The sequence below is a fragment of the Neopelma chrysocephalum genome, unplaced genomic scaffold, assembly GCF_003984885.1.
Source record: "Neopelma chrysocephalum unplaced genomic scaffold, ASM398488v2 Primary Assembly neopelma1_77, whole genome shotgun sequence".
Classification (NCBI taxonomy): domain Eukaryota; kingdom Metazoa; phylum Chordata; class Aves; order Passeriformes; family Pipridae; genus Neopelma; species Neopelma chrysocephalum.
Window position 1 is genome coordinate 7,653,430 of NW_020897738.1, and position 23,121 is coordinate 7,676,550.

The 23,121-nt window shown below is 44.2% G+C and overlaps 1 protein-coding gene across 19 annotated transcripts in view; it reads left to right on the top strand.

Moving 5' to 3' along the window:
* FBRSL1 (fibrosin like 1) overlaps positions 1-23,121 on the top strand; it is a 507,770-nt gene that overhangs the window by 336,275 nt on the left and 148,374 nt on the right. The gene's annotated exons all lie outside the window — the stretch shown is intronic.

The following is a 23,121-nucleotide window of genomic DNA, read 5'->3' on the forward strand; positions in this document are numbered from 1 at the left end:
CGGTCTTCATGTCAAACCTAAAAATATCCATAATTGAATGAGAAAACATCGGACCAGGTACTCTGTGATGTAGCTTTTGTTTGCAGGAAAGAAACCCCTGTCAACATAATAGTCTTTCTTGATTATTATGTGAGCATTTGATGAGTCTTGAGTCGTAGTGTCAGTGCTGTTTCAGAGGAAGTTTCCTCTGATAACTTGTCAGGGGCCCATATTTTATTTATAGTAACCTTTGAGGATGTCAATTTTGTAACCAGTTTAGAGGATGGGACAACTGGCACCTGCCCTCAAAGGCAGTGTGGTAACTGTCAAGGAGTGTTTTGTCATGTTGCATGCATATTTATCACAGAGCAATGGTTTTTCTGACCTTCTTTTGAATACAGAGGTTGGTCATTGAAAGGTTGTAGTCGTGTGTTTGTGTGTGGGGATTTCTTGTTTCACCTTTGCAAGGAAAGCAGAGAAGTCCCACAACGTGGCACCAGTTGCACCACACTTTTGAGCATCAAATGTATAAAAGACTTGAGTATTCCTTGCCGGCTTCTTCTTCTGGCAGATCAAACTTGGCAGTCTCAGATTAGATCTTCATCAAACCTTTATTATATTTTGGCTGTCCAACCTCTTGCATTCATTCATGAGAAGCTGTGGCGTGGAGGCTTCTCCTGGATCAGCATTGCAGAAGTGAAGGCTGACTTCAGCAGCCCTGTCTCCTCAGCAGCAGCCCTGCATCAGAGGTTACCACGAGTTCAGGAGACTACACTAAAAGCTTCCTCTGCTTAAGTCTTTCTGTTAGTATTGTTAGAGGTTTAGGAGCATTAAGGTTTCTTCAACTTCTTCTTTTAAAAGTCCCATTATATACTAAATATCCCTGGAATGTGGCAAAAGCTGTGTTTTGAGATGAAGGCTTGATTGAAGAGAAGCATTTAAACATATGTGTTGAATGAAAGATACTGTGCATATTTTATTTTATATTATTCTGTTTTAATTTTGTGTATATATATATGTGTATATATGTAAAAAGTCACTCCCTGAAACCACCCCCCCCCCAAGTTCTGTTTCTTACAAGGTTACACAGCAGCAGAGCTGACAGCAGGGGTGGTGAGGGTAAAAAATGATTCCCTAAAAGCTTAGATACCACGGGGTTAAAACATTTCTTAGACTGCCCAATCAAAGAAAGTAAAAGCAATCACTTAGAAAACTGTTTAAAGATCTGCCAGTCAAACCTCAGATGAAGTTGTAAGTGACATGTAGTTTTATTATACAGCTATGCTATTAATGATTATCTAAATTACACTGGTAGACCCAGCTAGCGGCATTACATCTGAGACTGACGTTTGTTAGATTAGGTTTGACTTCACCTTGTAGAGAAGAAATTGAAATCTGAACAACATTGATTAGCTTTCAGAATGTGGGATCTGAGGTTACCTTCAGAGGAAGCTGCTTTGTGTTTGACTGGTAACTTACTGTCCTTTACAGCAAATGAAAGGCTGTTATAGTGTTCCTTACCATTAATATGGCATTTCTTTACATATCTATAACTGCAATTTGACCTTCTAGGCTCATGTATTTCCCAGCTACCTTCTCCTTAAGGTGACTCTGCCTTAATAACAACATTTCTTTTCTTCATAAGGAGAGCAGCACAAGATCATCATCTTTCTATCTCTTGCCTGATCTGTAGAGACATGAGACATGACACAGTTCTATTAAATAGGTCTCTGGAATTAAGTGGGGTTTCTTTTCCTGTCAGCAAAGACGTGGGCACATGCATGTAAACTCACCAGGGTTGAAGTGAAGATGCTTCAAACCTTTCATAGGGATAATGTAAGTGCAACATTGCCTTCCAGTTGGGGAACAGAAGGGCAGCCTGACTTGCTGTGTTGGCACCTGGCATACCACACTCCTCTGGAAACTCATCCAGTGTCTGTCTAAAACTTAACCTGCCTGATGCAACAAGGAGCTATAAAAATATTGATGTGGATATCCTGAGGGATTACACTCATTTTCCCCCTTCCATGTGTTGGCAAAATGTATCTTCTGTTACCACTCCCTGGCTGTTGCAGCCAGGTGGAGAATTCACCCTCCTGCCCAGCCCAGCATCAGGCTCCCGAATTCCATGATGGGTCAGCTGCATTTCCCAGTGCTACAGAACAGTCCTGCTTTCCTGCTTGGTCAGCAAGGAGCAGCTTTTCCTAGGTACACCCACACACACTGGCACTAATGAAGGGCAGGGCAGGAATTACCAATGTGCTTCTGATTTGCATAACAATTTCTGTCAGTCACAAACAGCGGATCTCTGTCGTCTGCGTGTAACTCACCAGGAAAGCAGACAAGGAAAGAAGTTCATGTACAAGTACAAACTGAGTCAGCAACAGAGCTAGAAGCAAAACTGAAATTTTCCACCTCCTACTTCTCTCTCTGTACCGTGCTAGTAATTATCCACTATTTATTTAGTTCATAGGTATATGGGCTGTTGAGCTCTTAATGTTTTCAAACATAGACATTAGAGTAAAATTGAGGTTTTACCCTCGCTGCATTGTAAAATACAAACACTCTCCTGATGGTTTGGGTTTTTTGTCTTGTGCAGTGTTGTGCAGGACTCCAGGGGAGAAAAGTAATTGAGCATAGTCAGTCACACGTACAGTGTCTCAGAACCAAGGAGCCATTACCTTAGTGCAAGGTACAGTACCACAGCAGATTGTGAGAGTGTTTCCAACCAGTGCACTGCTGTTTTTAATAATCAGAGAAGAGGAGCTCAAGGCTGGGGACTTGTCTATCCCATCCACTTTCTGAGAACTGTCTCTGGCCAAGTATAGCCTTTCACTTCTGCATGACTGCCGAAATCTCAAAGGAAGTGAGTGGGATGATACTTTCTCACACCTATCATTCTGTCACCACGCACTTCTCAAAGAACTGTTGGAGATACCCAGGCTAATAAAGTGAGCTGTCCAGCCACTTAACCAAGCGAGAAACTCAGCAAGTCATGCGTTCTCAGAGATGGAAATGCAGATCCTGGTTCTGCATGTTCAGTGAAGGACACTGGGTTGGGCTCTGCAGCTGTTAGGAGGCTTGTGGGGTGGTTTGTTGAAGCTGTGAAAACGATACTGTGCTTTCTGTGAGGGAAGAGGGAGAGGAAGGGAGTCAGTCTGATGGTTGTGTTACACTGTCTCTGCTCTGTGCAATAGCTGCGATGTGAAGCTCACGGTCCATAAACATTGTTACTGAAAATATATACTTCCTTTAATAGCAACAACAGCATTAACAGATAGCAATTACCCTTCATTTTCAGGAACTATAAAGTCTCCATTAATTCAAGATTTATGTAGTTATAGCATTTAGCACAGGAATAACACCACAGAGAATTGGTTTATACACATGTAATGAGAGAGCTTATGGCATACTTTAGTGAACATTAACATAATAGAGTAATATAAACCATCAACAGTTCCACTTATTGTCTCTTACCTGCTTTAGCATCACTGTGAAAAGTGGCTAGCAGCTTGGTAATGTGCTCTGTTAAATGGTGTTCTGCAGAAAGCCAAAAGTCAACTTCTGTAAAACAAGGGAATGAGTAATCTCTGCTCGTTACTCCAAAACGTTGCTCTCATTTTTTTAATAACAGTGTTCAAGATTGCATTAAAAAAAAAAAAAAGCCTGTTTCTTTCTTTAAAAGTAATTCCGTGTTCATCTTCTTTCAGTCCTGGATTTCTGTCTGCTGTGTGCAAAACTGTGGCTTGTCAGCTTAATTACATGGCCCTGCAGTGTAAGCGAGCTCACCAAACCAGGGGTTGGGTATCAAGCATTCCTCACTTAATGTGGTGCTAAGAAAGATGTACAAAAAATGGAACTGCATTTCAAGTTGAATCAGCATTTACCATGTATTAGCTTTGTGCTTTGTGTTTTAGCTGTAGTAAGCAACCTCAGGGGCAGGTGAAGTTACATCCAAGATGGAAACCAAAAGTTTTGAAGTCAGGTTTCTAAAACAGCGTTTTCACGTGACTTTCTGCAGCAGCCCAGTGAGTTTATTTGGGCAGTGTGAATCAGCCTTGCCGTGCTGGAGTTTGCTGTGCTCATTTCTGAGTCCCAGGAGGTGCCTGGAGGTATCAGCAGCACAGGAGGAGGTGCAGTTCAGCCCCGGCTGGATGGGAGGAGGAGCAGCACGGAGGTGCTGTGGTGGCTCCAGCCCAGGCTGGGTTCCATCCTGCCAGAAGTGGTGCAGATGCAGAACAGCTCATGGCTCAAGGGTGGGATCACAGTGAAGGGGCTCAGGTGAATGGGGGGACACTGTCAACAGCAGCTCTGTCTCAGCACAGCAGCAGCCTCGTTGTTGTCCAGCTTTGATTTTGCAGGTAATAAGGTGAAGGGGGGATTTGTAGGTGTTTAGGTTTTAGGAGGCATTTGAGAGGGCAAGTCAGGGAGCTTTATGGCCGTGAATGGGAAGTTATTCTCTGCAGCAAAAGGCAGAGAAGGAAGTAGTAAGGAGGTGCTTATTTGAAAGTTTAACAAGGGGGTGATCAAGTCAGACCAGTGAGAGATGAAAGTTTACAGCAGTGCTGAATGTCAGTGTTGGGAAGAAGAGGAAAGCTGTGAGAGAGTCAAAATGTGAAGAGTGACAGTTTGGCATTTGGGAAGTGGGAAGGTGTGTAGCAAGCAAAGCCACAGACTGGGAAAATGATCTTGCAGCAGCTTTTCCTTGGCACAAGGACACAGGTACATCAGCTGTCACCAGGGAAAAGGTTAAAATGGTAAATGAAAGGTGAGGTAGTGAGAGCTTGATCAAGAACTTAGTTGTGTGGATGAACAGGATGCTCCTTATGTTACAGAGAACAAGGATACACAGGACTTAAACATGGGTTGAATATCACAATTTTGGGAGTGTTGTGAGGCAAAGAGAGTTATGAGAACTGTGGGCTTGAGTGAGAGATGGAGGTGATAAGAGTGGAAGCAATGAGAAGAATAAACTGTGTGCAAGATCTGGGGGATGGAATTATCACTGCTGTTTCAGCTGTGTTGACCTTGAAAGGGTATCCACAAACCCACAGGAAAAATCATAGTTTAGGCAGCAGGAGAAAGGGATGTAACAATGAAGAGAGGTCTGGGAATTGCTCTAATAGGAATGGTCACTCTGTGTGTGTCTGTGTATGAGATGACCCAGCAATAAGATAAAGCCCCCACCAGCACTTTTTCTGGAAGTTTCTCTTCCCCTGCTCCTTACATTTTATCTAGCAATGGAAAAAGTGGGTTCCATCTGATAAGTCTGTTGTTTCCATGAGGCTGGAAGTTTAGTTTCCACTTCAGGTAATCTGTAATTTGCTGGTTTTGAACCCTACCCAAGCCAAGGTCCTCGAACTGGTTTTGTCCATCGTTCAAATGTCCTTTTTTCTGAAAAATTAAACTCGGTACTTTTCCAGAAATTCAGATTTTTCCTGGCTGCAGCAGAAGGGAAAGATCAAACATGGAATTGAACCGAGGGCTTTCACATGGCAGTATTTGCACTTCTGTTAGCATTACACTTCAGTCTGTGACAGTTTTCAGCTGTGGCTAATAATGAGGAGTCTCCATTTGCCAGTTACTTCCCAGCTGGGTTCTCAGGCAGAATTTCAGTGGTCCTTTTGCCATAAGATGTCCAGTCAGCAGTGCTGGATGCTGCTGTGGAACCCTGTGCCTGGGCTGTGCTTCAGGCTTAGCATCACTCAGTAGTGTTGCATATAATACATGTGCATGCACACACATGCACAGCATCAGTGCTCCTTCTGAGCTTTAATTCTTACAGACTGAAAGCCCAGTGATACAGAGTGAAAACTAGGGAGAAAGCTGACTCCCATGTAGGAGTAACTGGGCAAAGATGGTTAATTCTCCTAATGGAAGAAAGGCTCTGTTTTACAGACAAGCTGCATGTTGTTATTAAGAACAGATCTGCTTTTTAAACAATATCAAAATATTGAATTTAAAATAACCTTGTAGGCCTTGAAAGATTTGGGTGCTATAAACAGGCAAATGTAATGTTGTTGCCAGTACAGGAAGACGAAAATTCACCACTCAGTGAATTTATGTTATTTCATCCTTCTCCATGAACAGATTTACCAGCAAAATAGCATCCTCTAAGCCCACTGCTTTCCCAGTTCACTCAGTTGCTCTTTGGGAAATGCCAGATGGGGGAGAGACTTGGCATGCCCTCAGCTTCCATCGTTCCACCCACCACACAAAGGTTCCCACTGAGACTCGGGCCAGTTGAGTTAAGCCCTGGAAGCCCTTCCAGAGGGAGAGGAGCCTTCCAAGTTGTGCTTCTCAGCTGCAACTCCAGTAAATAATATTAGTAATAGTGGCCCTCCTTGACCTTTGTATTTAAATAAAGCAAAAGTGCAGCTGAGAAAATGAGTCAAAACTTCAGCACCAGTGTTCTCCCCTCCTGCTGAGATTTTGTGTTTTCTTTTTATCCAGACAAAACCTCAAATTTTAAATACATTATTCTGTATATAAAAAGCTGAGTCATCACAGTCTGTGGTGCCCATATTCACTCTCGAAAATGTAGAGAAAAAAAAACTTCAGAGCAAACAATGAGAAGAGCCTTCTAGTTTGCTGACAAAAATCCATCATTAACTCGCATAAAAGAACTGAAGAGATCTTATGGAGAGCTCTTGGGCATGGCAGGATAATTCCAGTTCTGCTGCTGGCAGTCAGCATGTCCCTAGCTCTCTGCTTTCTCCATTGTTTAACGTCTCCCTGTCCCAGTTCCCCATCCAGCATTTTCTTATCTTACCAGGGACCTTGGGAAGAAACTTTTAAGAGTTGAGGCATCAGGGAGGAGAGCAATCTTGTACAGCTGTCTGCCCACATCAAGAAACACCATTATAGCACAGCCTTAAATCCAAAGGCAATGGCAGTAACTCCTTGGAAGGTGATCAGAAAGAACAGAACAGAGTAGGCAGGGGATAGGAATTGACAGTTGAGTTAGGCAATTCCATTAATTAAATCGAATGATATAATTAACCGTAAAGATGCCAAGAAGATGAGAATTTTGGAGGATGCCTCCTCCAACAGCTGCAGTTGCAGGGCTTGCAGAGTTTCTCACGTGTTCCAGGATTGTTTACCAGGTTAATCAGAAGAGCACAGTGTGCAGCACTGTGTCCCCTGTGCAGGTGTGAAGGATACAGCTCAAGGGTGGCCCATGAGTCAGCTTTGGGTTTTGTAGCTTTCCAGCAGTTCTTGCTTCTGGCTCCCATAGGCAACAAAATCCAAACAAGGTTTCACAGGAGTTTTCCAGATATGTAAGAGGCAGCAACAACATTTTTATCAGCAGTAAAGACTAGAAGTGATGCCTGCCTGGCCTTGCTTGGGAATTCACCCTTACTGGAAGCATCCTGCTTGAAATGGGTGTTCTGTTGCCAAGGTGAGTCTTCTCTCTCTTATCAGCTGCTGTTTTCACTTATCAGCTGCTTATCAACTGCTTCTTTTGTCTGCCAGATCAGTAAGGGGCTTGTCGTGGCACCCTGAGTGAGAGGAGATGCTTCAGCTGGTGCTGCCCAGCCTTTGCTGTGCAGCCTCAGGGACAGGAGTCCTGGCTTCCCACAGAAATGATTTACAGAGAAGACTCGAAGCAAGACAGGCTAAAATATTTACAAACATGTTTGTAAAAAAGCCTCCCTCCCCTCCCTGCAGGGTCAGTTCCAGCCCTGGCTGCAGTACAGACGTGGGCTCACACAGTTCTCCCCAGGCAGCAAGAACAGTCCTTGTGTGTCAGTCACCTGTGAGCCCTGAGCTCCAGGTGGAGACCAGGACTGAGCCAGTCATTTTTCATGCTGTGATCTGGCTTCTTCCCCCTCTCCCACATCTTCCTTTTGATCCCTGCTGCACTGTGGAAGCCTCTGCCAGCAGACTGGGCTCTGTTCCTGCCCTGGCTGCTCCTGGGATGGGGAATTGAACCTTCCTCTGCTCTGCCCACCCTCGATGCTCGAGGCAGCCCACAGCACATTTCCCTCCTCATGAAATTCAAGTTAGCACATCACTTCTGATTCCATATTGTTATTAGTTTCTCTGTATGTACTTGAAGATTGTGTAATTCAACTTAGTATTTTATACCTTTTAATGTTTCTTGATGGTATTTTGCCATCAATATGATGGTAGTTTACCCAGCTGCATTTTTCTTGAGAAGGAAAACGTTCTCCTTTGCAAATGACTCACGTTTGGTTTTGTAGTATCTGAAAGTTCCACTTGATTTCTGTCGTGGCTCTTGGTCTTCCAAAGTTTCTGTATTTTGGTGAGTTTCCTCTAATTTTGTTTGATGTCCGTGTGACTGTCTGAGGAATGTGATTTTACATTTCAGTCAGAGCTGTGCACGAGTTCAGAACGGAGCAGGGGTTGAATGAAGCTTCTGCGAGTTTTTGTCTACATAAGACAAGATGCTGAGCGTGGCAGGATGAGTGCAGGCTAAAGCAGAGGTGAAGCTGCAGCTTGGGCTCCTGTCAACACAGTGTCCAGAGTGTCAGAGGCATCAGCAGTTCTGCCTGATCAGATCCACCAATGCTTGCACTCCTCGATGGTCAGATTGAAATATCTCACACACACACAGAAATATTGGTTTCCAAGCCTTTCCTTGGCCTTTCCCACACCTGTGTCAAAATCAGTTGGAGATCTTTACCCAAATCTTTGGCAGCAGCTGACTTCATTTGTGGTTTACTACTCCTGACAGTTTATTGGGGAAGCAAAGCGCGCCTTCATCTCCAATAATAAACAGCCCACCCGCCGACACTTTGACAGACTTAATGGTTTTTTTATACAAAAATGGACAGACTTAATGTTTCGACTGTAGCGATCATCTGTCCTGATCTCCTTAATGAAATTAGATTAAGTGCACCTGGGAAAATGCTGAGACGGCACATTGCCTTCATCACCTTCCTTAATTTAAAACCAATTTGCGGGGAAAATATCCTCTGAAGCTGAGGGAGGCAGAGAGAAGGGGGAGGGAAGGGGATTTTAAAATCTATCTGGATAGCTACTGGCAGTTTTAATTCCTTTCCCTGCTGGCAATGTGAAATATTAACAGCCTTAAGAACGGGGAGTTTAAAGACTTACTAACCTTTCTGCCTTTCTTAGGGGAAACAGAAACAAAACAAAATCTTTACCATCCAGATCACATATAGGAACAAAGTCTGGGGCATGCTGGGGCTTGGAGTTGGGGCTGGGCAGGGAAGAGAGAAACAGTTGAAATATGGAAGTGTCCTTTCCAAGAGTTTGGCCATGTTTTCCTAAAATGGATTGTAACCTCTAGGTGTTGGTGATGCTCACTGTCTGTTACCTTGATAATGATTTACTTGTGCAGAAAAATAGTAATTTGCCTACATAGGTGTGAAATCAGGTGCAATATGTGCAGTATGATATGACCTGAAAATGAGTGCAAAATGTTCCTTTGGCTCATTCTGAGGAGAACAAGAAACATGTCTTTTTAATTAAAAATAAAACATCGCAGAGAATAACCACAACTGTTTTTCCACGAAGGATGATTCCTGTTCCCTCACTCTGACTCCATGGTTGGAATCACACTGACAGGCAGCTCAAGGTCTTCCACCACTGAGGTGGTCAGAGGGTAGTCTGTGATGGGCTGGAAAGTCTCTGTAGCAGAATTTTAAATGCTTACAGCCTTTGTGATTTGGACCACTCAGAACCTCAGTCGTGGTGACCTGTGAAGAAAAAGTCATTCAGAACAACCATGTTGAAAGTCCCAGTTAAATTATATTTATTAGTGAAGCTGGGGCCCAATTTGTCAAAAGTACTCCTCACCCTAATCAAAGTCAGCAGGGTCTGTGGATGCTCAGAGCATCCCAAAATCTCTTCAGCCATCTTCCCCCACTTGACTGGTCTGTCACTGGGACTCCTTGTCTAAGTGGGAGTTTGTATAAGAAGCCCAGTTGCTGTCAATGAATAATTTAAATAGCTTAAGCCTCAGACATGCTTCTTAATAATGAGGGAAATCAGCCCCATATGTCCTTGTCCATAAATACTAGAAGATGGGGACAAGTCACTTTTAAATGGGATTCATTTATTTTTAAATGGAATCGTGATAAGTGTTTAAAAGGTAATCAAGCATGTGTAGCTATCCTGAATATTATAAATATAAAAGAACATTAGCCTAAAATTGAAAGGGATTCCATTCATATATAAACTGAATTAAAGTATCATGCAAGGATGAAAGTGCAGAGTAACCTTTGGTAACTAACAAAGATATTAAAGTGTCTGTTCTTTTTGTTAGTTGCCACAAAAGTAGCTGAAGTGACCATTGTGTGTTACACATGTCACTGTGTATTAGGGACACTCAGGCCCTGGTTACTGAGTGACTGCAGCTGCTTTTACCCTCTTTAAATCTGTAGATAACCTCACCCTACCTGCAGAAGGTGAAGTTGAAGAAAGCAGGATTTCTTGTATCGTGGTTATTGAGCTTGTCCCCACCAAAAAGGTCTTCCTCCCATCCTTGTATTTTTAGTTCCCCTTTTCTGTGAAGTGGGAGTTTCTTGTCCTACTTTTCAAGATCCTGCACCACTCCACCTTTTCCCATCTCTCAGTTTTTGTCTGACGGCATCTCTGGCACCTCCTCTGCTCTGCCCGTGCTGCTGGCCCTGGGCTGGAAGCTGCCAATCTCTCCTTGGTGGTTTTTTCTCCATGAGACAGGCTGCCTTCAAGGACGAATCTGTGGCTCTTCCCCTCAAAACCTACCCAGTGTTATATATAGGGTGGTGTGCATTTAGTGGTTGCTTGTATTTACTGCGAGTGTTGTGTTTTAGAATCCATAAGACAGAGAGCCCATACTGAGGCATGGGGAAGGGGAGAAGTATGCCTGCCAGCTAGATGATAGTTATTTTTAGTAGTACTGTAAAGTCAATTAGAACTAAAGCAGATCTGTATTAAAAGTTAATTTGTATTAAGAATAGCATTGCACTAGCCACCACTTTCATCTGGAAGCAGGTGCAAGTCCATCTGTGCTGCTTGATTTTAATGTGGTCCGGTGCAAAAAAGAGGATGTTTTTAAGCCATCTTATTAGCTTCAAAAGTTATTATATCCCATCTTCTCAGCAGGTCTGTATGATCACCAGTGTTGAATTGATTTGTCAGTGCTGCCAGTTTGCATTGCGGTGGATGCAAAGGAGGCAGGAAGAAGTACAGTTCTTGCCTGGGCAGTCTTACAGTTCCCAACAATAGCTCTTGGCTGTTCAGCTGGTGAATATATTCAGTACAGTAGCAGTGCTTTGAAAACATTTCACACAGGCCTGTAAGCCCCAGTGTTCATTGGATTCGTTCTGGGCTGTGCTCTCAAACTTTCTCCTCCCTCCCTGCCCTGTCTCCTTTTTGCCTTCCTTCTGCCCGGCGGTTGCCTTTCAAATCCATCCTGCCCAGTGCAGATAAACAGCAGGAAAAGGATGGAGTGGAGGTACCAAAGGTGATGTTGTCACCTCTCAAGGCAGCACTCTTCTTCCCTCTGCTCAGCAGGATGGCTGAGTAAGGCTAAAGTCTGGTTGTGTACCTAAATCTCCTCTGCACCAGTTTAAATGCTCGCTGAGGTGCTGTGAGGCAGCAGATTGAACGTGCCCCAGTGCCCTGCTAAAACCAGAGCTGGGTTTTCACCCCTTCCCAAACACACAAAGCCCAGGGGCGTTGGGAGCCTGTTTGGGGTCGTTGGGAGCCTGTTTGGAGTCGTGGCTGTAGCGGCACAAGAGACCATTTCTTGTGGCTGAGTGCTGAAACTCGCTGTTCTGTGACCTTCAGTTGTGGCTGTGTCTCAGGCTCGTACCTTAGGCAAAATTCCCATTCCTCGTGCCATTGTGAAGAGCAAACATTGGGGGGGCAAAATAACTCTGCGGCGAGAGCTGGATAATGCAGTGCAAGTCCGTGGCCTAATTCCTCTGATGATGTTGTTTAAAACATTATTTTCTCATTACCCTTTGTGAGCTGAGCTTCAGAGCTCTCCATTAAAAATAACAGCAGTGACTTGAATTAATTGGTTAGAAAACATTTCTTCTCTCAGCCATGTTCCACAACAAAACCTGGGGAAGCCAAGAAAAATGCTGGCCCGGATTTGGACTAAGTTTTGTTTAGAGGCCTGAAGCCTACACGTTGCTGTGCAGACAAACACACACATCCCTGGGTCTGTTTTAACTGCCTTGGGTTTACAGGAAAAGCAGCCAGGCCGGCTGCAGGGCTCAGAAACAGTTGCTTGCCAGATTCTGATTTATTTGACAGCCTCCGTAATAAAGTAACTATTTGTCTAACTCTTCCTGATTAGTCTGAAGGGGTCTGCCAATCTGAAGAGGATTGACTAGTCAGGAAACCACTGGTATTTTGGCCTTTTTTTTTTTCTTTAAGGGCTGTGATATTATTTGCAATAATTTCTCCTTTATTAAGTTTGGCATTTCAAAATAATTCACTGCTGCAATGTGAACATTTTCCACATCAACAATAAGTCTATTACGGAGAAATTTACGAAAACAAAATGACTTCATATTGCTTGCAGATGTATTCTGTAAAAATAATTGTTTTTCACTAGATTTTAATGTTTCTAGGCCTTTGTAAACATAATGCCTAAATACTTTTATTCAATAAACGAGACCCATTCAGTAATTGCTTGCACATTTGAAGTCCAGTAAATAAGGAGCAGATTTCGACCAAAATCTGTGTATCATTTAAACTGCTTAGGTCACAGCCCTAGGGCAGAAAAGAACTGGTGAGAAACTTGTGTTTTCAGAAGTGGAAAACTGTGACTTCAGAAACCAAGACAAATAAGACCCATTTCTCTTTTAATTAGTGGATTCCTGCTTTCTTTATTCTTCGTTCAGTAAGGCTGGGAATTCAAAGGAGGCTGGAGATGTTAAGTATTCTGTTCTCTGGACTTTCTTTATAGTCTGGGGATACCAAAGTCCTTCAGGCTCCATTGGAAATCCCATCACACAAACCCATATTTTTTTTCCTTGAATGCATTGTTTTCAGGTTGGAAACACCACTGTGCATAGACAGAGAACATGCACACACGCATGCGGGGGGGAGATTGTGGCTGATGTTTTGTGTGCCTTGTTTTTATGTGTATTAGGTTTAGTATGTACTAGCTTTTAAAAGCCAGAAGTATGAGAGACCTCGCTGAAGCCAGGAGAACCTCTAGTAAGCATCTTGTGGTCTTAAGTTTGGGCAAAATGTCAACCTAAAACAAAACAAAAAAGGCAGTGCATGAATAACTGGATATTGCTTGTCATGCAAGAAAAATAACTTACAAAGCAAAGTAGAATCCAGAAATAAAATTGAAATAAAAACAAAAGCAAACAAATACCACATGTATTGTAATTCTTGTGTGAGACATGTTTGGTTGAGTCCTTAAATCAACCAGCTTACAGACTGCATTGATGAGCTCTCATCGTGCCTTAGGAAAGTAATACCAAGTGAAGTATTCTCTGTGGTGGTTTGTTTTCCTTTACAGATATTTTACAAGGCACGGGGACCTTTTAATGGAATCAAGGAGGGCTGAGTACCTCAGACAAGGTGGTTTAAAAGATAATGTGTAGTTTTTCCTTGGCCTTGTTACCTTCTGTTCTCCAGACACTGTATTCTCTGGCCTGTTCAAAGGCAGTAATAAAATTCTGTTTAATTTAAATATGACCAAGGTTTCACCTAGTGTCAGCAAGAATACACCTCACTCCCCTTAGGCCACCGTGGTCTTTTACCATGGATGCTTAGGTAAACAGTGACAAAACAGGCTTTGAGTGGATGAAGAAGGTGTGTGCAGGAAATGAGCGGTCGTCTCTCATGGGCTGGGGGCGTGGGAGGCAGAGCAGGTCACACTGACCCCGTTCCAGGTGACAAGTCATGAAAAGCAAACCCTTGGAGAAGAACCAGCTTTGTGTGTGTCAGTCCTTGATCTCCTGCTCATGTGTGTGACATTGTGCTTCCCTGCCATCCCAGGTCATTCCCAGTCAGCTCCCCACCATGTCTGACTCCCTCTCCTTTCCCTCCTCCTGTCCCAAGAACAACAGCAGCCCTAAAACCCCATAAAGCTCTGCAGCTGTTTTCACACGTGATTAACCCGTCCTGGGCAATCCCGGCCGTGGCCTCTCGTGCGGCACGGGGGGATCGCGGTGAAGCCACCGCCGTGGTTTGGTGGCTGGGATTCCTGTCCAGATCAGCTGCTCCACGAGGCAGCTGGGATGTTTCATGGGGTCAGTAAAGCCTTGCACGGGGAAGAGGCGTTCCTCTTTCCTCACAGCAGCTGCCTCTGCCTGCCCAGGGTGAAGGACACAGAGCAGGGAGAAGAGCCTTGGGTGCTGTACCTGGCTGGTGCCTGTGTCTGGTGATGGTGTCTGGCTTGTAGCAGCCCCTGCATCCAGCAGCATCACCAGGCACAGAGGAGATAGACAGGAGTTTCTGCTTCTGTAGAAGCTCCCTGTGATAGGCTTTGTCATTTATACACATCTTTGACCTGGGCAAGGACCTTGAAAGAGAGACATTAAGACAGAGCAAGGTGAAAGTGTGAAGTTACACAGCTAGAGACAATCCCAAGCCCAAAGGTGTAATTTTACTTGTGAGGAAAGGGGCATAAAACTGGGCAGACTTGGGCAGAGGCATGACAAGATCTCTGTGTTATTATGAGCACTTTGGCGTTTCCTCTACCTGTAGCTGATCAAAAGCTTTAGGTAATAAAACAAGTCTCTTAGGTTCTGCTCAGGTTTGTGTTTGGCACAGGGAATTGTGTGTGTTTGAAGTGACCCCTGCCTGGGATCCCTGTGTCTCACTAACACAGCACAGTATCTGGTTTGCCAGCTTCACTGGGGAGTTCAGCAGCAGGGATTACTGAGTTACTGAGCACCAGAACAGCCAAAAGTGTTCTGGGAAGCACAAGCAGACAAAGTGTCTGTCCCTCAAAATTTTAGCTCTTGCACAGATTTTAGGGGCTGTGTCGTATAATAGTGCCAAAAAAATAAGCCAGTTGTTTTAATGAGAAATCTTGCCTGTGAACCCTTGCCTGATAAGCCTCTAGACAGACTACTGTGATCCTTTGCATTTACAAATTCCCTTACTGGTTTTGGTTTTATTTATCATTTTTGCATGGCCATAGGTGTGCCCACTCTTCTACTTGCATGTCTTCCTCTGCTGTGCCCTCACTTTTGGGTCTTATTTTATCAGATGTTTCATATCAAAGCAGTGTGAAAAACATTGACTAGAAGGAAATAAAGAATGTTTAGAAGCGACCCTTGAGCATCAAGAACTGCAAGTTTCTTCTGGAGCTGGCAGTGGCTGCAGTGTTTTTCAGAGCAGGAGTGAGCTGGAGAGGATTCTCTGCCCCAGGAAGGTCAGGAAAATCCATGTAACAGACAAGGACATACCAAAGCCTTTTTTTCTTGCTGGGTAATCTCTCCAGGGAATTTTATATGCTGAGTATTGCCATGATACATTCTCTTTATTATGTCTCTCAGCACACAGCACCACTGCTGAAAGCACTTCCATTCACTTGTTATCTAATCTCTGTCATCAGAGGTCAGTGGATACAGCCCAAGGTCCTCCCTTGGCATATTTCCAAGCAAAAGCCCTGCACCCCTGGAAAAAAGCCTTTTTCAAATGGAGTATAAATTGGGATTTGCCTCATGCATTGACCAGGAATCCAAGTTCTTCAGTGTTTCTTTCGTGGGTCCTGATAGTCAGTCTTGCAGTGTCATCATTGATTTCTGGTGATGCTGGAGATGACCCATGTATTTTGTGTTGTGTCAAAGCCCCCAGGAGCTCCAGCCAAGGACCATATCCATAGGATATGTAGCTCACAGGAGGCTCTCCCCTCCAGGGAGCTCATCTTCCAGGAAAAAAGCAGCTGAGAGGATGAGTGTGCTCTAAACAGGTCCCATAAGTCAACATGGGAAGCAGTGGCCTCCTCAGATCCGAGAGGCCTCACTGGGGTCACCGTGGGGGAAACTTTTGAGGAGAATAATGAGGCAGGTCTGTAGGTGTCAGTGGGGAGCTCCTCCCAGGTTCGAGGGGAGGCTGGAGGAAAGCATGGCCCAAAGAAGTGGGTGCAGGAGACTGGTCTCAACCTGTTCTCCGTTGTGGTTGGGCGTGTGGTTGCTCTCCAAAGAACTGGAAAACGATGAGAGAAGGGGAGAAGCAAAGGAGATGCAATGTTTTGTGCAGTAGCTGTGTTTTGTGATAACACCTGTTATTAGAGGAACAGAGGCTTGCATCCTAAGAAAAACACCCAGGTTGATAGGCTGTCCTGTAGTTCTGAGTAGACATTTATGCATGGAGGAAGGTCACATCATAGTAATTGGATTGGCTGATAAATAGCTGCATGTGAACCTGCTACAGGCAGGGAAGGCTTGCAGAGCACTCCCACTGCTTTAATTGCTGCTTTAGCCTGCTGGTAGGAATGGGGAGGTGTTGGGAAATGACACAATAGCAGGTTCAGGGGTATTGCTCGTGAATCAGTGCACCCTCTGCTCTAGTTTGTGGCAGGCAGCAAGGGATTTTTTATGAGTATTTCGTTTGTTCCTATGATTTATTCCTGGCATTCTTCTGAAGCTGCCAAGGCAAGGTAAAAGATGCTTGTCTCTCAGTCTGTTCTTATAGGTTCAAAGTTCAGGGTTATTTTCTAAAGGCAAGATGAGTATGGAAAATCCTGTCCAATCTCAGCACAATTTTTTTCCTTGAGATGGCATTTGTCTCTGTCATGTGCAGCTGACTTCATTCTCTGCTAGAAGCTTCTCACTGGCAAGCTTTGCTGTCATCCTGGATACACAAATTATCCTTGTTTATTTTGGAGTAGCTGAGGAGACATGTTCTCTTCATGCTTCTCAAAGTCACAAAACACAGAGGTTTTTCCCACCCTCCTGTAAACAGGACAGGAAAGAAAGCCAGATGTCAAGGTTTTCTTAAAATTTATACCATGAGGCCCTGCTTTCATGTGCTTAAGCCTGGCCAGACTTCATCACTGGGAATTTCCTTGTTGAGAGTCTTATTCAGACTGAATTATTTGGGTGGATTTCAGCTGAAACACTTCAGCACAGGGTGATCTTCCACTTACTTCTCCTCCTCGCAGCCAGCAAAGTTCTGGAGCAGAGAATATGGTAGATGGCAAAAGCACATCCGTTTACACTTAACAGCTTTTGCTGTTGGCATCCAGCAGTGTGGAAGAAGATGACAGGTGCTGCAGGGTGGAGGTGTGGGCTTGATGTGGTGCTGGGGAACCAGAGCCTGTGAAGGGGTTGCTGAGGAAATGTGGGAGCCAGATTTCGAAAACAAAAAGGGCTTTACTACAAAACTAAAGCATGTGTGCAGAGGAGAGCAAACTAAGGTTGTGTGGACAGTCCTAAGTGGTTTTTTCCCCAAATTTTTTTTTTTAATGCTTTACTTTGCATCTTTAAGCACTTCTTGTTTTTTGCATGCCTGGTTTTATGGCACTTGAAATGAGTGAGACTGTATAAAAAGCAGTGTTATGTTTTGTGTGAGCCAAAGAGCCATCCTAAAGTGAGAAGAAAAAAAGTGTTTATCAAATGCCTGTGTACGTTTTAGGGTGCAAACAGATGTTCTCTGTGTGAAACTTGGATAGAAACACAGTTTAGCAAAACCTTCCCTTGCCTTTTACTGCTGCTTTTAGGGATGTATCAGCCTTCCAGGGATCAGGTTCTGCAGATCATACAAACCATTGTTTTTCCTTAACAAGGTTCTGCCAAGCTCGTCCCTGGTTGTAAACCTTTATTTCCTGTAATTTAAACAAATGATGCATTTCAGAAGTGACTCAGTTCCTTAAAATGAAGATGTATTTCTGCTAGCTGACTAAATGGAGGCCTGGTTCATCCATACTGCTGCCTTTCCCAAAGCCTACTGCATGGTCCACAATGCTGCATTCACTTCTTCTCTCAGCTTTTCTCTGAATGCTTCCACAATCTCTTTCAAGGACAACTTGAAGCTGAAAGAGTGTTTGGATGGGTTTTCAAACCACTGATATTTGGGTTTGAAAAAAAGAAGGCAGTTGTTTTCTAGGACTGATGCTGCTTTCCAGAAGGGCAGGCGTGTTTGAGGTTGTCTCTGGCTTTGTGTCCATATCAGAATACACAGAAATATGAATGCAAGCCAACTAAAATGATAAAGGCAAAAGCCAAGTGAAAGCATGTCCATGTGGAGAATGCCCTTCATGATATTTCGTTACTGAGCTGGTCTGTAAAGGTCTGAAGTTGTTTTGGGTTGTAGAACTATTTTAACTAATCTGCCTTATCTTTGAGCCTTTACTTGTCTTCCTTTGCCTTTCTTTATTGTGCCTGTATTTTGGGTATTATAATACTAGTCTGAAGCTCAGAAGCCTGAGTGTTGCCTTTAGTTAACATCCCTTCTTCCTTCTAACCTGTCTAACTTGCTGTCTGATGACCCATTAAGCAATTGTTTTTAATTAGCAAGCTAACTACTAGCTTGCAATGCAAGAATTAAAAAAAACCAAACTACACAAAACATTTGGCTTCTCAAAAGTGTAGGTTAAGTTATTTACAATACTTCTTGTAAACTCCTTGAGTGTATTTATTAAAAGCAGTGCATTTTTGTAGCTGGTAGCCTCCTTATCTTGTCCTGCACTGTCTTTGGTAAGCAGTGAGAGAGAAGACAACATTTGCTTCTGTTTGAAAAATCCCAAATTGGGCAAATTATTGGCTAGAGCAGAGATTTCATCAGATACTTGTGGTCAGCCAGAGAGATTTGCCCAGGCCTCAGACACCTGCATAAGAAGAGTTGCAAAACCTGTTGTTGGAATGAATGACATGCAAGGACTCTACCAAAACTCTCCTTAGATTTCAGCATAAGTGAAAACAAATGTTCTGCTGTAAATATCCCCCAGGTGAATACATTTATTCTCTTCACAGCTTTGAAACACGCTTCGGGCTAGAGAGGCTCCCTGGAGAGGGAATTTAGCGCTCAGAGCCAAAGGTCAGGGTCAGGTCACTCTGCTCCATTTGAAATTTGGCACCTAGGTACATATGGCAACTGCATCATCCCAGGGGCTAATTTGCCAAATCAGATTGCATCCTCTTTCACTGCTGTGTGCCAAGCTTTTATGTCAGTCCTCTCCCTGCAAAGCTGAATGCCGAACATCCAAGACCTGCTTCCAGTACCAGCCACTTTGAGCAGCTGAGCTCTCTTGGAAGAAAACCAGAGCACACCTACCTGATAATAAGAACAACATTTACATGGTGGTTTTGATTTCAAAACTTTATTAAGCATCAAAGGCAAAGCTGTGCTTGACCCCTGGAGGCATTTACAAGGAATTCTCTTCCCTGTTCATACACAAATGCTGCGGGAAGGCTGGATGGAAATTGTGGCCTCCACGGGGGCTGGTGCAGACCCTGACTAGCAGCCTCTCTGGTGAAGCCAGCACCTCCCAGGGGTTCCCCAAGAGCTCATAATGGAGGCACAGATGCAGGAGGGGAGGAAGCAGAGACACTGGAGAAGGTAAATGGTAGAAATAGAGGTTTCCAAGAGTGCTTGTTTAGCTGAGTGCAGAATCCAGGATGCTCTCGGCGTTATCACGCCTGAGTCAGAGTCAGGTTACTACGCAGCCCCACGTGGGATGCCATGGTTATCTTTACACCACAGGTTCTAGCAGCTTAATTAGGTTGGTCTGGGCTAGGAGGAGATTGGCAAAAGCCCCTGCTGCACGTACAGTTATGCTGAGAAACTAGTTTTTTCCCAGCACAGCTTTGCTTTGATAGGTTTTGTTACTGGGATGAGTTGTATGCAGCACTTCACTGTTACTGGCATCGATGCACAAATGTTGTTAACAGTTCCTAAACCTTCCTGTCCTTTCTTAAAGACAGAAAAAATGAGGCACAGAAACAAAACAATGGAAAAACTGCAGTGAGTTTCTGCCAGTGATTGTATTGAGATTTGGGATGGTTTTATTCCTGCTTCTGTACCCAGGCAGCTATAAAAGGCATCTCTGTTGTGTCAGTCATCTGGATGCACTCACTTTTGCAAAGGCTGGGGCAGGGAGGCCGCAGGGGAGGGCAGAGGAAATGCTGAGATAGAGGGGGAAACTTTGGAAAACCCAGAAGGTGCTGGAGGCTTCAGCTTGCTTCAATTAGTGGAAGTCAGCGTGCACCTCCTTCTCTGGCTGCCTCCCTTTGATCTTTCTTAAAGGTGTAACGCTAGAAACAGATTTAATCACGATACAAAAAACCCCGGGAAATGCAGTCTGTAGCTTTTATGATTATTCTTTGAAAAGGGCCTTGGAGATTTCAGCTTTTCTTTTCTCCTGGCCTTGGAGATAGGCACGTTCGTCTAACCCTGCTGGTTTATCGTTCCCATCAGCAACACTCCTGCTGCCGGGATCCGGCGTTTCCTGACGCGGAGCCTGTGCCTGAGAATCGCCGGCTCCGAGGGGGTTTGGAGGATGACGATTGTTTTCCCTGCAGCCGGGTGTGAATGGTGGCTCTGGGGAGCACATTCCCTGCCGGATAATGGTGCGCCCACCCTTTGCCCTCTGCTTCTGCTGAGCAGTCAGCTGCCCTGATTTGTAGTGCTCTCCAGTGCCTGTGCTCCTTTTTTCCTCCCCTTTTTCAACGCGGCAGAAGGTTCACGTGTTTAACCTTTGGAGGCATTCCTGTTGGTCTCTGTTCCCCTTGCCAAGAGGATGGGGATGCTTCTGAGTAATGAAGTCTGGGAAGCACGGTGGGACTTCAGACCTGAGGGTTGTGTTTATCTGCTATGGCATCCTCACCACAGTCGTGCAGTTGGGAGGAAAGATAATCTTGTATTTCGAGTGGCTGAAGCCTCCTAACAAGAGATAAAAATACCTCTCAAAAGAATAGCTGACTAAATAGCCACTGGTATTATGCTGTGCCCAAAAGTCAGGGAAGAATCTTTAGCCTGTCAAGCTACTGAGAGCAAATGTGGGCCGTGTTTTACCCTAATTCGGTAAAACAAAAAACAAGCCAAAGTGTTTTGTAAAAATTAGTCTTTGATCTTTCCTAATGTGCAGCCTGTGTTAGTGGTCACAGCTGTCCAATTCTCTCAGCCTGTTTCTGTTTCTCCCTGATGCCATTTTTACATTGGTGCAGTTTCAGTGGCGTCAGTGGAGCGGTTCCAGATTTATACCAGCAGTTTGGCAAACCCCAAACGTTTAAAAATCATGAGTCAGGCTCCAGAAAACAATGTAAGTTTTCTTTAAAATCATTACTCAGAACAGCGCATTGGATTGGGGGATGTTTTTTAATTTTCCTTTTAACATTTCTGCTGATGGATGCTCTTCAGGCTTTTTTTAACCTATCTGTGAGGTCTGGAAGATTAGTTTTCAGTTGCCAGTGAAAGCTGTGACTCCTGCTCAGGCACAGCACTCCTTTAAAACTCATAAACCTGCAACTTTTGAAGCAGAACTGTCAGATCCTCTTCTTGTCTCTGAGCAGCACTTGTAGGGAAGTCTCTTTTCTGTCCCATGCTCTGAACACCTACATGTATATAAAATGTGATAATTGATCCACACAATCATCAATATAACAGTCCTCAGTATTTCATATTAAAATCCTGAGAGTTGTCAGCATTGCATCTCAGTAAGAACACAGTGCATTGATTCACCTCTTTGTTGACTGATTTTTACCCAGTCTGTGGGCAGAACTTAGGCAAGTTTGGTTTTAGCTTGGAACCGTGATACCGAGAGGGAGCCAAGTGCTCGAGTTTGCAGTGAGCTAATATTTTATACTTGTGGCTGGCTTACTTAAATTGCTCTGCAGGAAAGCCTGTGTGTATATGGACTTGCAGGGATCTGAACAGTGCTCCCTCGTCCCCACAGAGGACACCAGCCAGCTCCTCCATTGATCACAGGTTTGTCTTTCTGTTGCCCACGCCTGTGCCTTTTATCGCGCGTTCGGAAAGTTAATGAAAACGAGCTCAGTGCAAGGCAAAGCACCCAGCAGAGCAGCCATGAATGCTGCACAAGTTTTCTTCTTGCCTGCTCATAATTAATGCCTCTTCCAGCAGAGAGGGGCTTCATGTGGCAAAGCCAGGCAGCGACGTGCATCAGTCTGCTGGAACGGTGATTATTGGGAATGGCTGCCTGAGGTGGAGGGGAGCCAGCATGGCTCACCTTGTGTCAAGGGAAGCAGGAAAGCCATGATTTTTTGGGAAAATAGTTTTAAAAAAATGGGTATCTCAGCTGCCACATCGACCCAGCAGCTCTGAGGGGTGTCTGCTGTGCTGTAGGGCTGCTCTGAAAGGCTTCACGTGTTTTAGAAGTCCAGTCTGGCGTCCTTGTGCACAAAGGCCACCTGTGTTGCTTAAAAACAGTGAGCAAATGGAATTTGGAAATGAAAGATGACCGTTTCTGGTCAGTGTAAGGCATGGGCTGGAACTGAATATGCATTGAGCTTAATGAGGAAAGCTGTAAGCAAAGCAGAGGAGTGATGGATGGTGATCTCCACTGAGGTGGTCATGCAGATCTCCTGGAGTAAACGTGGTACAATTCATGCTGGTTCATAGCACCAGGCTCACTGCAGGCTCTTGGGCTTGGGCTTTGGAGACACTGCCCCACACAGAAGTGACTTCAGCCATACTCAGACCAGCGTTTTTCTGCTGTGGGATTTTAGAATTCCTCTGTAGATGGGAAGTTAATGATCCAGCAAATTAATTTCTTCATGAGGCTGCATTAATAATTGATGTTCTCTTACCCCTTTTCATATTATATACAAACTTCCCACTCAGCATCTGCAACTAAAATGGGCAAAATTACAAAATTGCTTGTATTCCTTCACTGAGTGTGCTGCTCTGGCAGGATGGGACGAGTACTCAGGTCTGCTTTTAGTGCTGTTCTGAGGACATAAATTGTATCAACAGGATCTGAAGTTGCTGGAAAACTTTCTGCCCACTGACAGAGAGCCCTAGTTGATAATGATGGAACCAAGGGGGAACAAGAGGTCACTTTTTCAGATTAGGGGTTATGATTTTCTTACAGAAAGCCACATTTTAGTTGGTGTCTGGTGTCTGGAGCAAAGAGCAGTGAAAGCTCTGACTTTAATCCACATCAGCAAGAGAACACATTTAATTGAGAGGCCTTATCTACACAGAGCATTGTTGGATGTGTGACTTTATTTTCTCAATACATATTTATTATTCTTGAAGCCCTACCTTTGGGACCCCCTG